The sequence below is a fragment of the Fundulus heteroclitus genome, chromosome 10 (assembly GCF_011125445.2).
Source record: "Fundulus heteroclitus isolate FHET01 chromosome 10, MU-UCD_Fhet_4.1, whole genome shotgun sequence".
Taxonomy (NCBI): domain Eukaryota; kingdom Metazoa; phylum Chordata; class Actinopteri; order Cyprinodontiformes; family Fundulidae; genus Fundulus; species Fundulus heteroclitus.
Genome location: NC_046370.1, coordinates 15,405,169 through 15,420,933, shown reverse-complemented (window position 1 = coordinate 15,420,933; position 15,765 = coordinate 15,405,169). Strand labels below are relative to the sequence as shown.

Sequence of the window (15,765 nt, the reverse complement as noted above, 5' to 3'; positions counted from 1 at the left end):
AAACAAATATATTCAGACACATTTGGTCATCATTTGTCTATCCAGGCCTTGTCTAGAAATCAGAGTAAATTAAAAAATCCCTTCTCTAGGGTATCATTGGCAGTCGCACTGGTTTTTATTACAAACCGGTGTGGTGCTGATATTGCTCCATTCTCACTATCTGAATTATGTTGTAAAGGAAAGATTTCTCAGCGATTATTGTTAAAATGTGCAAGCATTCCATTGTGTGTGTGTTTTTTTTTTTTTTTTTTAGTGAAACCCCCAGAACATGTTATCTCATTTACAGGGCAATTACACCCCTCCCCTATCTTTTTCCTGTTCTCTCTTCCTCCTCCTCCTCCTCCTTATCCTCGATGCCTGCCTTCACCCCCCTCTGCTCTGAGATCCATTCCCAGCTGTAGTTAGAAAGGTTCTTTACCGAGATTATTGAAAGATCTCCGGATTCTCTGCAGTCAAGGAGATGAGGCGGTCACGTTCAAGGTCTCGTTACAGCTCCTTTGGGGGTGTGGGGGTTAGGGGCAACAGACTCTTTTTCAGTAAAACTCATCATCATGATTAAGTGAACTTGCTGTCAAGGTGGCAGAGAGGGTGGGATGAAGCGGTGGTGAAGATGATGGCGAAGGGAGGGAGACATTTGTTCTGCGATTAGGCAGGAAGTAGGCCTCTACTCCTCCAGTGCAGTCTGGAGTTAATTAGCAGAGCTATTATCCAGCCTTATTCATCCATACAGATGAGCAGACAGCAGCTCTAATCTAACCACACCCTGACGTAGTCCGGGGATCTAATATACCAGATTAGTTGGGTAACGCTGCAAAGTATCTTCACCCACTCTGCATCATACAAGTGTATCAAAGATTAGTGGTTGAAAAGAATAGTGCCAGAGTTTTGTTGACTGAGCTTTGGTCCTTCTGATCCTTCCATCTCTTTTTCTAACACGTGTCTAACGTAGACTGGACTTTACAAAGACATCATTATTAAATGTCGATCCCTCTTTATTTTCCCCCCTTCGCTGAGATGCCATACAAGTAGCTGCCCTGATTGTGTCTCTTCGGAGTCAAGACATCACTGCCACGACAGATCTCCAGGAACCACGAGGAGAAGAGGGGAAGAATTCGGCTTAGCTGAGAGAGACAGCATGGATACTGGGGCCCCTTAAGACCCCCACCATCACCCCTACCCTTTCCTGTCTCCGTTTGTCCCTCTCGAGGTAACTTTTCATTCTGTGCCGTGGAAGATTTACTGTAATCTGTCAGATCAAAGGCGGGCGCTGCAATCCTATTCCCCTAATCCAGTTTGATGGTGACTTTTGCATGTGTATTAACGCTGGCAAAAAAAGAGAGACCGCTTTTAGGCGCAGTCATCTTTAAATTCCTCGGTTGTTAGAGCAGTAATCATATTTATGTAGCTATCTTAGGCCCCAATTACATTTTGAATTAATCGTTTCGTACTCACCGATCCATACACTATGGGCAGTGGTTATCATCTTTTCTTCAGCATTTTCACTTAATTTAAAAGTTAACTAGATATGCTATGACATAATATCTGACAATTAATGTTCAGGATGTTTATATTTAAATTTTTCCATTTTTTTCCACCCCAGTCCAGAATAGAGTTTTAAACATCTTAAATTAAAACATGTTGTCATTCTTACATTTGAAAATATACATTTCACTCAACATCCACTGATCCTTCCATGTTAATTTAAAAATCTTTAATCAAGTCCCTTTTACAGTCAACAGTCTACAGCCTATAAAGATGGAACCTGTTTGATTTGCCAAACAATTAGTCCTAACATCCCTTCAAGGGCTCCTCTAATGGAATCTCTTTAAAGGGCAGATGGCAAAAATAACTGGTAGGCAGTTACTGGATTAATCATTAGCTTAAACTTCTGCCAACATGGAGTGAAACTACGTGATTGAATATAAATGTTGATGCAGCAATCAATAGACAAGTGAACAAAATGAGGCAACTTTTAACTTAAAGATGGAAAAATCAACTTTTTTAATCCTTTTTTTTCCTTCTTTTTGTTTTACTAAAAACTCCAATTGTTTATTTTTTGTAAATGCTTCAGCAAATTTTCTTTGATGCATTTTTTGGTTTTGAATAAAGTAAAAAAAAAAATTAAGTTATTGATCACAGACACCCAGTGACCATACTTTACACGGTGACTGCTGACTAGAGTTAATAACGTTAGTCATCACTTCACTATTGTGGCTGTTAAATGAGAGAATAAATCAGGCACCAGGCAAGAGAACATCTTGTTCTCAAGGCTGATGCAAGAAAAGCAAGTAAATTGGAAAAGTGTAAGGATTTCAGTGACTTTGACCACTGACCAAATGGGATTTCTTAACAACTGGGTCAGAACATCTCATTAACTCCATCCCTTGTGGAGTATATCTGTTCGTAGTAGTCAATATCTATATGAAAAAAAGTCCAACAAAGAAAATATGGTGATTTATTAAATAATATACTTGGGGAGTGAAGAGTGGCTTGTTTCGACCGATCCAGCAGACATGCTGCAGCTCACATTTCTAAAGAAGTTATTGTTGGTTCTGAGGGAAACGTGTCAGAATAGAAGGAGGATCACAGTTTGTCGTGTATTGGGCTGTGTAGTAGTGGACCAGTCACTTTACCTACTGTATGTCGACCACTGTCAATTTCTGGAACCAGTGTCAGCGTCAGAACTCAAAGAAGTTGTCTTGGTCTGATTAAGGACATGCTCTGTTACCTCATATGGATGGTTGGATGCATGTGTGTCTGTTGCCTGGGGGGAGACATACCAGGGAGCGCTATGCCAAAAGGCTTTGATGCAGACGACTCTCCCTGTGGCTCTACGCTCCTTCAGGAGGAGTGAATGCTGCTTGTCAAGACTTGATGCAATCTACTGGGTTTCCTTACATGGCAAACTTTTTTGACAAATCTGTATAATAGGATTCAATCTGTATAATCTGATTGAATTTGACTTTGGAAAGTACCTTGAGATAACATGTCTCATGAATTGGTGCTATACAAGTAACAAATAATTTAATTGATGCTTTGACAAATTTTCAGCTGAGAAATTTAAGGTTAAAAAATTATGATCTAAAAGGTGCTTTTGAAGCAGAGTTTTACAATATTTATGGCAAACTTCTGAGCATGATCTAACTGCTTTCATTTAAAACAGAAAAGTAATACGTACCCATAAAGCTGCAAAAGTGGTGTTATCTAAATAGCTTTTTTTGATACATAGAATAAAGCAAAAACATTGAATCACACAGTTATGAACCTGGTGTCCGTAGTCCTGAAACTATTTCAAAGTCTTGCCAGTGATGTGTGGTGGTCATTTAGCTTGCACACTATTAATGTCTGCGATTCTATGAAAATAAATTTAGAACAGTCACATTTGTCTTCCCTGTGTGGGAAAGGTGTAGCAGCGTTCTTTCAGCCAGATGAACAGCAACAAGCAACAGGGGGTACAGACGCGCTAATCTTTTATCAATGTGCCAGAAAATAACTGAGGTCACACTTTAGCCTTTTCTCTGGGATCTCATCAAAATGTGTTGCCTGGTATGCCAATTCTTGATACTGGTAGCCAACCAATGCCCATGCTTCTGGTTATATAAAAGGATGTGGCTTAATTGCAAAACGTTTTGCAGAAAGAATGGAAGTTAAATCTCTCTATATGAGATAAAATGGATTAGTGACATTCTGATTCTGGTCCTATATGATAAATATGAAGATGTGGTCTAATTGATCTTGTGTGCAGGGTTCTGGTTCTGGCAACTTTTTGAGGTCAGAGTGCTGCAACCAGTGCAGGATACAGAGTGATAGCTGAGGGCTGTTGTTTTCCCCTTGCATATCATTGATGCTGTGAACTGCATAAGTCGAGGTCAAACAGGTAGGAAATAGTCTGCAATCTACTTTACAATTAGCAGAGTGAGCAGATTTTCCAGGTGAAACAGTGAAAAAGGGAACAGATACAGGTTAGGTGTACTTTCTTATGGGACCAAAGAGTACAGAGGCTTTACTGTAGACAGTAAAACCTCTGAGGTTTGAGCTGCTTCACAAGAAAGGAAGGGAATGGGAAGAGTAACAACACGAAAAGTTACTGTGAATCATCCTCAGATTGCTTAGTATTTATCTAAGCATGACATTATACAGTTGTAAGAACTGAAACTTGCAACCATTTTTGAGTAATTTCATATCAAACAAATTATACTATTACTGATTCTCCACATGCACCACAGAAGAGGATGCATCATTTGTTTGGATCCATTATTTCTAAGTTAGGTCTTCAAAAGAAAAAGACAAACCAAAACAAACTTTATTGAGTAGATCTTCATATAAAAAAAAAACATTATGCTGCTACAACTTATTGGGTCCATCCTGAATTCATGTTGTATTTCTCACTGTTGTGAAAAACAAACATGTCCCTTATTTAATGTTACCTGCCACCTGTTTCTCATGCAGTCTCTCATGCAATTCTCAGTATGTTTTCATTTAATGCTGCAACTCAGGTTGAGTGTTGAATCTGTGTTTTACCATCTATGGCTGCTGTGTTGTATTTGAAAACACCAGGGGTATACATTTGGTTAGTAAATATTGTCATTTTAAAGAAAGAAAAGCATGTAGATGGGCACAGAAATATCTAATTTTCCCTAAAAAAAACTTGAGGCCTTTAGCAAAAAAAACCTTACTCTAACTAACCTGAATCTTTAAAGGAATTTCTGTTTTTTTGCTAAGTCACTGATCTTTTTTTATGAACAGACTGAAGTTTTGAGAAGCGTAGCTGCATTCAACTAGATAAACCTATGGAGCTGACAGCCCCTAGTGGTGGCATTTATAACTGCACAATTTTCACTTGCTTCAACAAATGATCTTTCAGGTTCTTTTTTTTTTTAAATATGACTGCATTTCTCATATATTAAACATTTCAAACATTCAATAACAGAAGAGTAACAGACATGAGCATATGTTTATTAAAAAACAGTTCATTTAGTGACCTTTAATATTTAAGGTAAAACAAAAACTCTGAATCTGACATGCATAGACTCATTTGATTTCTTAACTTATATTTTTGTTTTGCCTTGAGGTCAGTTTGAGAAGCGTTTCACCTTCTGTTTATTTTCTTTGGTGAAACTTGGCTCTGAGCACACATTTGACTCATTAATGGGTGCAGGCACTTATCAAAATGAGAGGATGGCCAGATAGATCAGATGAATGGGCGTGGGGAGAGATCATTATTGGCCATGTTTTTTTGTAAAATTAGGGCGTGCTCCTGTGTGTACGGGCGGATGCACAGACGTGTGTGTACGTGTGGGTGGACGGGTGCAAGTGCATGTGTCTGAGACTTGCAGAGGTCCTGTCAAGGAACAGAAATGATTAATGTGCTGCTGCCAAATGAATGAGCCACAGACTAAACCCAGCAGCCTTAACTGGAGCGTAGAGCACCTCGTCTCTCCCTCGTTCTTTCCTTCTTATCCTCCTTTCTACATCCCTCCTCCCTCCCATTTGCTTGTTTTTACACCTGCTTGCAGCTCTCAAAGTCGGAGCAGTGTTTCCTTTTTCTGCAAGCTGCGCATCTGCACCGTGCTAAAGCTGGGCGGCACCAGGGATAATCAGCCGGCAATGGGATCGGAAAAACCGGGGGCTTGGAAGGGCAACAGAGCAAAGTCCTCGAATGTTTGTGTTTAACTTGACAAATGAAGACGTGAACGAATCAATGATGGATGATCTCTGGTATTCACAGAACCTTAGATTGCAATGTGATGACGACATATTCTGGGGGAAGCTTGAAACTTCTGCTTCACAACCAAGTGTTTGGTTCATTTTGATGGTTCTATCAGTCACAATGAACCACAGGTTCACAGTGTTCATTGAAACGAGGCTAAATGTGCTTTGAAGAACATAGAAGTGTTTGATCACCTGATGATTTTGTAGATTTGCTCTTCAACTGCTGTCCAAATAATGATAAAAAGAAAACATGAAAACCCATTTTAACAAACATGGTGCTTTGCGTGTTGGCCATGTTAATTTTTTATCTCATCCAACCATAACACTGTGTTCCACGTCTTTGCTTTGTCCCTACAAGACTTTGTGGGAATCTTCAAACCCCGAGTCTTACATTTTGCCACACCAGATTTCTGGCATAAATGACCAATCAAAACAGTATCCCACCTGAGCTGTGGATCTCTGCAGCTCCTCCAGAGTTAACATGGACCATATAGGTGCTTTTTAGAACTTTTGATTTGTAAAGTTGTTCTTTTTACCAGAACTTAATTCCCTTGAACCCTGTTTGGCTACCCCAGGCCTTTTTTTGGGTACGTTTCCAATATTGGAGAAGAAAACTAGGCCATATTTTTCATTTACATCCTCTAACTCTGAGTGGGTTCTCTTCCTGCAGTCTGCTTCTGCAATTTAATTTAAAACAACAGTGAGAAACATCATGGCTATCTGGTTGTTTGATAGGATTTATGGTTTAAAAAGCAATGCACTATCATTCTACCCTGTGGACATGCATTGATAAAGTAGTTTCAAAGTAAATGGTCCGATCCCGGCTCCCGGCTGTAAGAGAAAGGAAACAAACAAGCTCTGACTGAGATTACAACCTCGTATATAATAACATACTTTATGAAATGTTTATGCACCGAAAACTGAATCAAACCATGATCCACCAATCTTTAACAATTCCAGCCTGCGAGCAACATTTCAGAACTGTTACCACATACACATCCATGCAGTCTATTCAAAAAAGCGGATAAACAACCTTTTGTTCATCCTTTGTTTTTATTGCTGTATGTCTCATGTCAGAACATAAATGCTGTAACATATTTGAACTTGGTAGAATAGAGATGCTATAAGAGGAATTCTGCATGTCCTGATATCAAATAGAAATTGGTTGTATTTTTTCAACATATTTGTATCTGTAAAACACTAGTATTCCACATAATATGCCTGGGTAAAAGACAGAGAACATGTGTGGGACCTGTCTGGTGTGGGAACATCTTTGCGTCCACCAGATTGAGCTGGAGGATGTCGCTAGGGAGAGGGATCTCTGGGTTTCTCTCCTGGACCAGTTGCCCCTGCGACCCGATCTCGGATAAGCAGGAGACAATGGATGGATGGGCTGACCATGGTTGTTGCCTCAGAAACGGTCCATCTCATCACTAATCATCTTGCCAAGTTTGTCAGTTTATGTGGACAGCAATGCATCTGTAGGTTTGTGCCATACTTTTGCCATTTTAGTTTTCTAACTATTGGATTCACGGTATTCTGTTTGAAAGCTTTGAATATTGTTTTAAAATTCAGATTAGGACTGGACATTGCTTTAAGACATGTAGCAACAAATATGCATGTCACCCTTTCCCCACTTTTCAAGACACTGACTTTCAACCAATAATCTGCTAATAAAATTCTTACATTTCTAGATTTCTTTCAAATGTTTTTTTCCATGTCCCTATATTAAAATTAAACTACAAAAGCACTGCTTTCTTTGCTTCAAGTGACCCAGTTTTATAAAATATCAATGAGTTGGACACATACGGGCACACCCTTTCATAGAAGCTGTATTCCCTGAAGGCTGTGGCCTCATCCAGCTGAACAAGTTGCCCTGCCACAAAGCTAAAGTGGTTCAGAAAAATGGTTGGAGTTGTGCAGCAACAAGTTTGAGATGTTAACTTGGCCCAAAATTCTTCAAATCTTAATCCCATTGGACAACTGTGGGTTGTGCTGGACAGCAAAATCCAATCTCTTTCTGATTAGTTTTCATTGGACAGGGAATCCTAGCGGGTCCTGTGTGATGTTTTTTTTTTTTTCTGTCTACATTTAGGCAACAAAAACTACAAAATCTAGTCAAAATATATAACCCAAACTACATCTCTTATAGTATTGAATAAATAGAAAATAGTATTTTAAAGTAAGGAAAAGTTACATTTATTCAAAATATGCACAATGCAATGTTAATCTCTACAAATTAGGTGTTGAAAGGTTCAGGGTTGAAAAAAAAACCCTTATTGTACAAAATGTTAACATAGGACAAATGATTCAGCAAATAAAGCTAAGCAACTGGGCTGTTTTTTATTTTTGTAAATTCAAAAACTGAAATTTTGACCTTGAAATGCACACTGCAGCCTTATTTGTGTGTGTTGCTTGCAGTCTGCATGCCTGTGTGTCCACATTTGCCCCTGGTTCTCTACAGCTCCACGCGTTCTTCCCTCAGTTCAGAGTGTTGAAGCTCCGCTTTGTGAGCAGAGCTGATAGGAAGCTCCAAACGTGAAGGACTCGAGTTCCTCGCAGTCAAACGGATCCTCCCTCCTTCAAATCCCCTTTTGTAAGTTTAGTCTTTTGAATCAGTTTCTATGTGTTAGTTGTGTGGGAGTCACCATATGCAAATGGTATGGACCCGGGCAAATGAAAGTCAGCAGAAAAAGATTTTCTCCTGTCACAGCCCGTAAATGGAAAAAAAGGATTTGAATACCGGAAACTATTCTTGAAGAGGCAAATCAGTGGGAAACTCACAAAGAGCTCTCTTAGCTTCTTAAATTCATTTTTGATTCTTATGACTGGACTTTTTTTTCAGTTTTAGAAATAAAGTTGCTTGTTACTGCGGACGGTTAACATAAAGTTCTCATGCCAATGATTATGCTATGATCTCACTGAGAAATTTCACGCATCGTGTTACTTGATCAAGCCCAAAAATCACAAATATACCGGGTTTCGGTGACCATCACTGCTCCACAGTTGCACAGAGTGAGCTCATGGGGTTGAGGCTCTGCGGGCACACTGTACATGCCATTCCGATCCTCTGATGAAGTGAGATTTATTTGAAGGGAGTCGTCTCATTTGCGCACTTGTTATCCGCTTCCACCGCCAACACATACTAGACGAATTCCTCCTTCCCAATTCTGAGGCGTCGTTTCTGAACCCGAAATTCTTGAGACGAGGAGAAGAAAGGAAAAAAAAACAAAAAAACATTAGGTAGAGCGGCCAGAGTCATTTGAGGTATCGGGACACATAACGAGAGGACAGCAGATGAGATTTTAATTTGGAGATACAAGCACTGTGTAGCTATTCCTGAGTGGCGATGGTGAACATACCCTGCTTTCATCTCTGTTGCAGCACTCTCGGCAGCGATAACAGCCTCTCATTACCAAGCTGCAGCCCCACAGAGACGTGGGATCAGTAACTAGCACTCGTCAGCACATCACAGAGTGGAGACGTGGGCGGTGGGATGAGTATTTCTACACAAATTACCAAGGGTATTCGCTCATCCCTCCAAAACCTTGAATTAAGGTGTTCCGACCACTTCCATGGCCACAGGTGCATCTTATCCAGCACAAAGACACGCAGACTGCCTCCAAAGACATTTTTGAAGGTATGAGTGGAAGGGATTGGGATGCAACAGCAATGTCGGCCAAGAAGTGGAAGGCCACGTAAAACCTCAGTGCACAGAAACCTCCAAAAACTGTACGGCTTTCAGATTAGTTCAAAAACAGCACATACAGAGCTTAATGGACTGGATTTACATGGCCCAGCAGGTGCTTTTAAGTCTTACATCACCAAGTGAAAGGTAAAGCAAATGCAGTAGACTGTGGGCCAAATGTCTGTCATATTTCGGATGGGGGTGTGCTCCAGCACACCCGATTGAAATGAATTCCTTACCTCCTTAGCATCAGGGCTGTAGAAACCTGGTTATAGTTAATTTACTTAAGTCAGGTGTGTGGCAGCAGGGGGCTGTGTCAAATGTGCAGGTAGGTGGGTCTACACCAGTGGAGATATTTTCTCTAGGTTTGGCATGTGCCAGGAGAAAAGGCCTTTTCTGACTGCATTGACGGATCTAAGATTTGGTACAGAAGAGATTGTGGTGTGGGCCTGTTTTTTCACACATTTGGCTTTACAATTTAATTTCAGTCAAAGTAACTCTTGATGCTTTACTATGCCAAATGTTTTGGACAATTTCATTCTCCCAAATCTCCCAACTCTGTTGGAAGAGTTTGGGATGGACCCTTTAATGTCCCTACTTGTCTGTGCAAAGGTCCTGGAGTCTTGACTGACCTGGATTGAGTATTTCAACCTGATAAATCACTATTTTGGTTGAATCAGAGTGGAGACTGTGAGTGAAGCTTTGGAGGAGTTTAAGTAGATTTGCTTAAAAGTGTGCTGCTTTGGTTTTATAGTATATCTCTTTTGTTGCTCAAATATACTTGAACCTGGAGATGAGCACATGGACAAAACAGAAACAGACTTCTACTGTGTTCATAATGGATGTAATGCAAGTATTTCCATTTGAATGTTTCATAAATAAACACCAACAGGATACTTCAAAGTCTACATCTAAACCAGTAGTGTAAACTGTTGTTTTTTTTTATGTTGATGATACTTGATTTCGAAATGGAAATCTTAGTTAAGATAAGGATCCCTCACAGATACACACAGAGGCCGCTTGGTTGCTAGTTGTGCTGATCATCAGTAGAAGATGGTAAAGACAACTCTGTCATCATTTTTCTTTGTTTTGCAACTTTGGTAACCGTCAATTCTCACACAGTGTGATGCTAACTCTGCTCGTAATATAAATGAATTATGTTAAACCAGGGCGGGAAGGCGAGGAAAATATTTTCAGTATTGTTCTTATATCTTATGTTTCAGTTCTTGTCAAATCCCTAACTTCATGAAATTGTTGTTGGAAATTAGAAAAAAAAACAAAAAAAACTTTTTGGGCTGAAAAACTAGTTTCAGTTGTGAAAACCTGAGAAAGTAAGTGTATATAGGGACAATAATTTAAGTCAGCTCAGAAAACCAAGGTAGTTGTAATCCTTAACATTATTGAGTGAGTTGTCAGTACTGATACCTTCAAGTTGTAGGTTATTTCAACCAGTGAAAGTTCTGCTAGCTTTTATATTATGAAATGTGGGAAAACCAACTTTTGGAGTTGGTTTTAGAGTTGGAGGCCGAGTGTTCTTTTAATCTTTAATTTTAATTTCTATAATAAAAATTGCTGCCAAACAAAATTATATTGTACTTTCTGTACAATGACAATACAGCCTCTCATTTATTGCTTAAGCTTAAAGTTATACAACTCATACTTATGTTACCAGAGATGATGTTTTGTAGATGGTGGTTTGAGAGCTGGACATGTTCGACAAAGGCTGCTGGTTTAAAACTCAGACTGTTATTGTCCCTGAAATAAAAAGCCCTGGGTTATAATGCAGATAACAAAAAGGTCAATAACATCTAAATAAGAAAGCATGATTTTATAAAGTAATAAATTGCAGATTCATAGTTTGTACAGGCGACATGTCCAGAGTGTACTCCGCCTCTCGCCCATTGAACTCCTGGAGATAGGCACCAGCACTCCTCGCGACCCCATGAGGGATGAAGTGAGTAAGAAAATGGAAGGATGGATAGTTTGTACATTAGTCACTGCTACTTTCGTATAAATTGAAAAAAAAATCAGGATTCCAAGTTACTAAAACACAAAATTCAAAGTCTGGCAAACTCAAAATCAGAACTTAAAAATTCCTGAAGTTTAGTTCCTTTAAATTTTGAGTTATGCCAATTTTTTTTTTTTTACTGTGTACTTATTAGCAAGGCTTGAGTAGTAAATTGAAAGGTGCGGCCACATGTCTCTTACAATGTTATTTTGAGGGTGAGTGGACGATTTGTAACTCAGGAACTCGTACAGAAATGGACACGCAGCCAATTCCAAACCAGTCCCATCATCAGCTCCTCCCCTGCTGGCAAGAACCTCCACCTAACTGGTAGTTAACACCTATCACCCTAGCCGAATGCCATAATACCACTGATAGTCCGCTGTATCCAGCATGTGACCGAAGCCTTGACCCTTCATTGGTTATGGCCACCTGTTGACAAACTCTTTGGATCCGCCAGGCTGTTTATACACACAAACCTTACTCGTATGATGCCGATACAAGATGCTCAAAAACGGTGCTAACAGGATTCAGAGCTATCTTTCTATATGCATAAGTGTGATGAAAGTGGCTTTGCGCCAAAACGACTGGCTGTATCAGAAATGCTATCTTTTGCCAGAGGTTATCAGTCTGCAAATTTGACCCCGATGGATCAGTGTTTTGGGACGCACCTGTCCAAATTCCAGACCACACTGGCCTGAGCAGAGGGCATTCTCAGACATAAACGCCACAAACTCATAAACTCACATGCCCAAACTAATGCACTATGTCCTTACTTGTGCAAATGTACAAGCCCTGTGTGTTTTCCCTTTAGAAACCGGCACAGATCCATGGATGTGTGCACATCACACAGTGATACATTTATAAGTAACTGGAGAAAACCAGAGCTGGATCCTCCTTATTTCAAAAAAGGGCTTCTTGTTTTCCTGACAGGCCTCCCATACCACCGGCAAGCTGTCCCACTGAGATAAGCCGGCTGGCATTTTCATCATTCCGGCCATACTGATTGGAACATTATCATAAGAAAGAGGCTGAGAATCCAGGAGGCCTTCCCTCTGGACGCTGATTCATGTTCAAAGTTGGGATTAACAATCTCACCCCTCAAATCCCCTCAAACAAGACAGGGTTGAGCAGGCAAATGAAGCAAACATTCAACAGATAACGAAGAAGGCTCTCATGGCTCAGTGAACGGGCGGATGGCTGAGTGATGGGTGGGTAGATGGATGGATGTTGGTAACATAAACTTGAGGAAAATGGGAATAAACGTGAAAAACAGTGCTTTCTACAGTCATCTGTTGCTGTCGTTTTAATCTCATGTTTCGTACAAATTACAGTAAATGGCACATTTTGCTGGCCAATTAGTTCATCTTGTAAAATACAACATAAAATCACAAACACAAACACACATATGTATATATATCAATGCATGGAGACATGTGGATGTATGCAATAAAACCAAAAGAGCAGCCCATTCTAGCTAAATGAGATATTATTTCGACTCCATCCCATATTTCACAGCTAAATCTGCGAAGATTGTAGTTATTTTCTCGCTGGGCGGCATCAACAGCTCTGAGTAAGCAAACCTAGGACCAGGCTAAGAAAATGACTCCTGTGGATTTCCTTCAGCCAACTGATTTCCTTCATTTAAGAAAGTGTAGAGAAATATTTTACTTTCATTTTTTTTTTTTTTTTTTTTTTTAGTTATTTGAAATACTGATCCTTTTGTGTGTAATATGTGAGGAATATGCACGTGAACTCTCATGGAGGACAAAGGAAGCAGTATTGCAAAAAGTGTCTGTAGTCAGATTTTTAAAAACTGTGAAAACAGTTATGGTCACGATAAATCCAAAAACTTGTGACAATATCTGACCCTGAGTATCTTACTGTACTTTGTTTTGCTTAAAACTCCTTAAAAGTGACTGTTTAAAGATTATGCAGCCAAACATTTATCTAGTTGTATTATTCATGCATTTGAATATACAAATCAATGTTCAGACCTGTGTCTAAGTGAAAACTTGTAGCAGGACTTGAAAAATCATGTTCATAGTTTATATCTGACCAATGTTAGCTAGAATGGGCAGAACGTTCAGCATGTAGATGTTTAAAGTTGTTAGAGATATGTCCCAAAAGACCTACAGCTGTAATTAGAGTGAAGTATTCCTATAACATGTTGATAAAAGTGTGCTAAATACACGTTCACAACAAACATTTAAGATTTATAACATTCTCTTTCCACTTCTAATTTATTCCAATTATTTGCTACTGTTTGTGACATACTGCCCAATCCTCATTGACTAAACATGCAAATAAATCAGGGACAACTTATTTGGGAGGTAAAGTTTTCTTGCCCAGCTATGCCAGCCCTTTCACAAGCTCAAGAGTTCAAGCTACATGGTTCTTAAGTTCAAACCTCACATAATCACATAATTTTCTAATAAAATAAATTAATTTATATTACTGAACTATAAGGTGCATTCAACAGCATAATCTCTCTGTCAGGATGTTTCTTTTTTTTTTCTCTCAGCAACTCTTCCAGCTTCAGCAGATAAATTAATTGTTAGACTGAAACATTAATTAATAGAATTAACAAAGGCAACAGTTTGTCATTTAAGGATATTTCAAAGGGAGAATAGGAACACACGATTATCGCATATTGTCTAAAAATTGCTAATATTACAATTGATTAAAAAATATAATTTGTAGGGGATTTCAGAATGGAGAGATAATCCAAAATACATAAGGCGGTCTGCTTAATTATTATGGAGACGTTTGGAAATTAAAATTTTTAATTTAGAGTTGCTTTATCAATGGGTAGAGAATGATCCCGGATCAATTCCAATTTGAATAAATTCCTTGATTTTATTTAATATAAAGTGTTATTTGGTTTAACGGCTCACTACTGACAGTACAACTTTAATTTTTTTCTGCATCTTTTTCTGTCCAATAATCTGCCGTTTCTTTAGATGATATGAGCCGATGAGTGGAATTGTGCTTGCATGTTTAGCAGCTGTTTTGCATCAGCGAATTATCATACAACAACCAAGATCAAGACTCTCAACATATGGTAGTGCTGTATTTAAGCAGTTAAAAACACATTAGCCCCAAACGGTAACTAACAAACACTTGGGTTTATTGGTTCCTGTTGTTCCCCATTCTCTCTTCTTTCCCTCAGATTCAGCTGGCTCGAGTGGGAAGGGGGAACTTTTCCACCCGATTCATATTAATGTGCAGGGTTTTCCAGGCGAAGCTTGTCTTTAAACGTTTGTCACCCCTGCTTTTTGTGCAATCACATTAAGCGGCTCTGAAACCCTCTACATGATGTTTGCGTTACAGTCGCACATTAAAAAGTATTAAGTGTGAAGGGATTAGAGTTAAGTGAAGGCTGAAGCCGTACCTGGATCACATTAGACACGGCCAGGCAGCTGGGATAAATCAATGTGCCAAGCTGAGTCATTATAAAAGTGCAGGTGTAGCATTTTTATTGTTGAAAATGCTCCGATTAAAACAACATTAACATGTTGCTCACAGGTGGATTTTTTTTTTTAAAGGCTTGAAGCTTTACCGACCAGAAAAAAAAAAAAAAAAAAAAAAACTGGCAGGGGATTAAAATTAAAGCATCTGGATAAAGAACCTTGGATAAAATCCTGTTCAGAATCTCAATGTTATGGTGCGTCCTACCAAATATTTATGCGTGAAACATTATGTTGTCTGGTAATGATTACTTTGTCTGTTGCAGTGCAGTTTAAATCATCTTCATAACAGATCAAAGTAATTAAATTATCCACTGGATTTTTTTTAGAATATGGCTGTGATTGTCCCGATAGTACATGCTCAGATCCATAAAGATATCACTGAAGATTTCACTGAAAAAATGTATTTCCGATGCAGCATTCAAAAAAATCAAATACATTTAAGTTTAAATGTATTTGTTTAATTGTAAATGTTTTCATTTTACCAACATGTTTTACTTGAATTAATAACAACATGCTGGAGTGTCCAAGCTAGAGTCATGCCAGGAATCCAGTAGATAATCAGTGCATGGATTTAAAGATTAAAGTGATGGAAAAGAAACTTAAAGACTTGGAACGCATAACCAAAACAGATCATCAAAATACCAGTGGATATGTGTAAAATAAGGGTTTGATTGTTGTTAATTCAGCTAGAAAGAATTAAGTGATCAATGAGAAGGAAATGAATAATTATGCATGCCATTATCCCCAGGGGTGTGATTACTTAGGTTAGCTCTCTGGGGATCCTGCTGTCTGTTTATGTGACTCTGTTCATTGTTCACCCCTAGATTCTCATGTTTGTCATCGGTTTAGCTTTCTGTTAGTAGCAATGTTTGATATAAGTTTAGTTC

General features: G+C 38.9%; 1 long non-coding RNA gene across 1 annotated transcript; it reads left to right on the top strand.

Moving 5' to 3' along the window:
• The first annotated feature begins 1,019 nt into the window (after positions 1-1,019).
• Positions 1,020-10,225, top strand: LOC110369088. The gene is made up of 3 exons (XR_002428692.2): positions 1,020-1,207; positions 9,097-9,203; positions 9,298-10,225. It is a non-coding gene; the product is annotated as an uncharacterized LOC110369088 (long non-coding RNA).
• Positions 10,226-15,765: the final 5,540 nt, after the last annotated feature.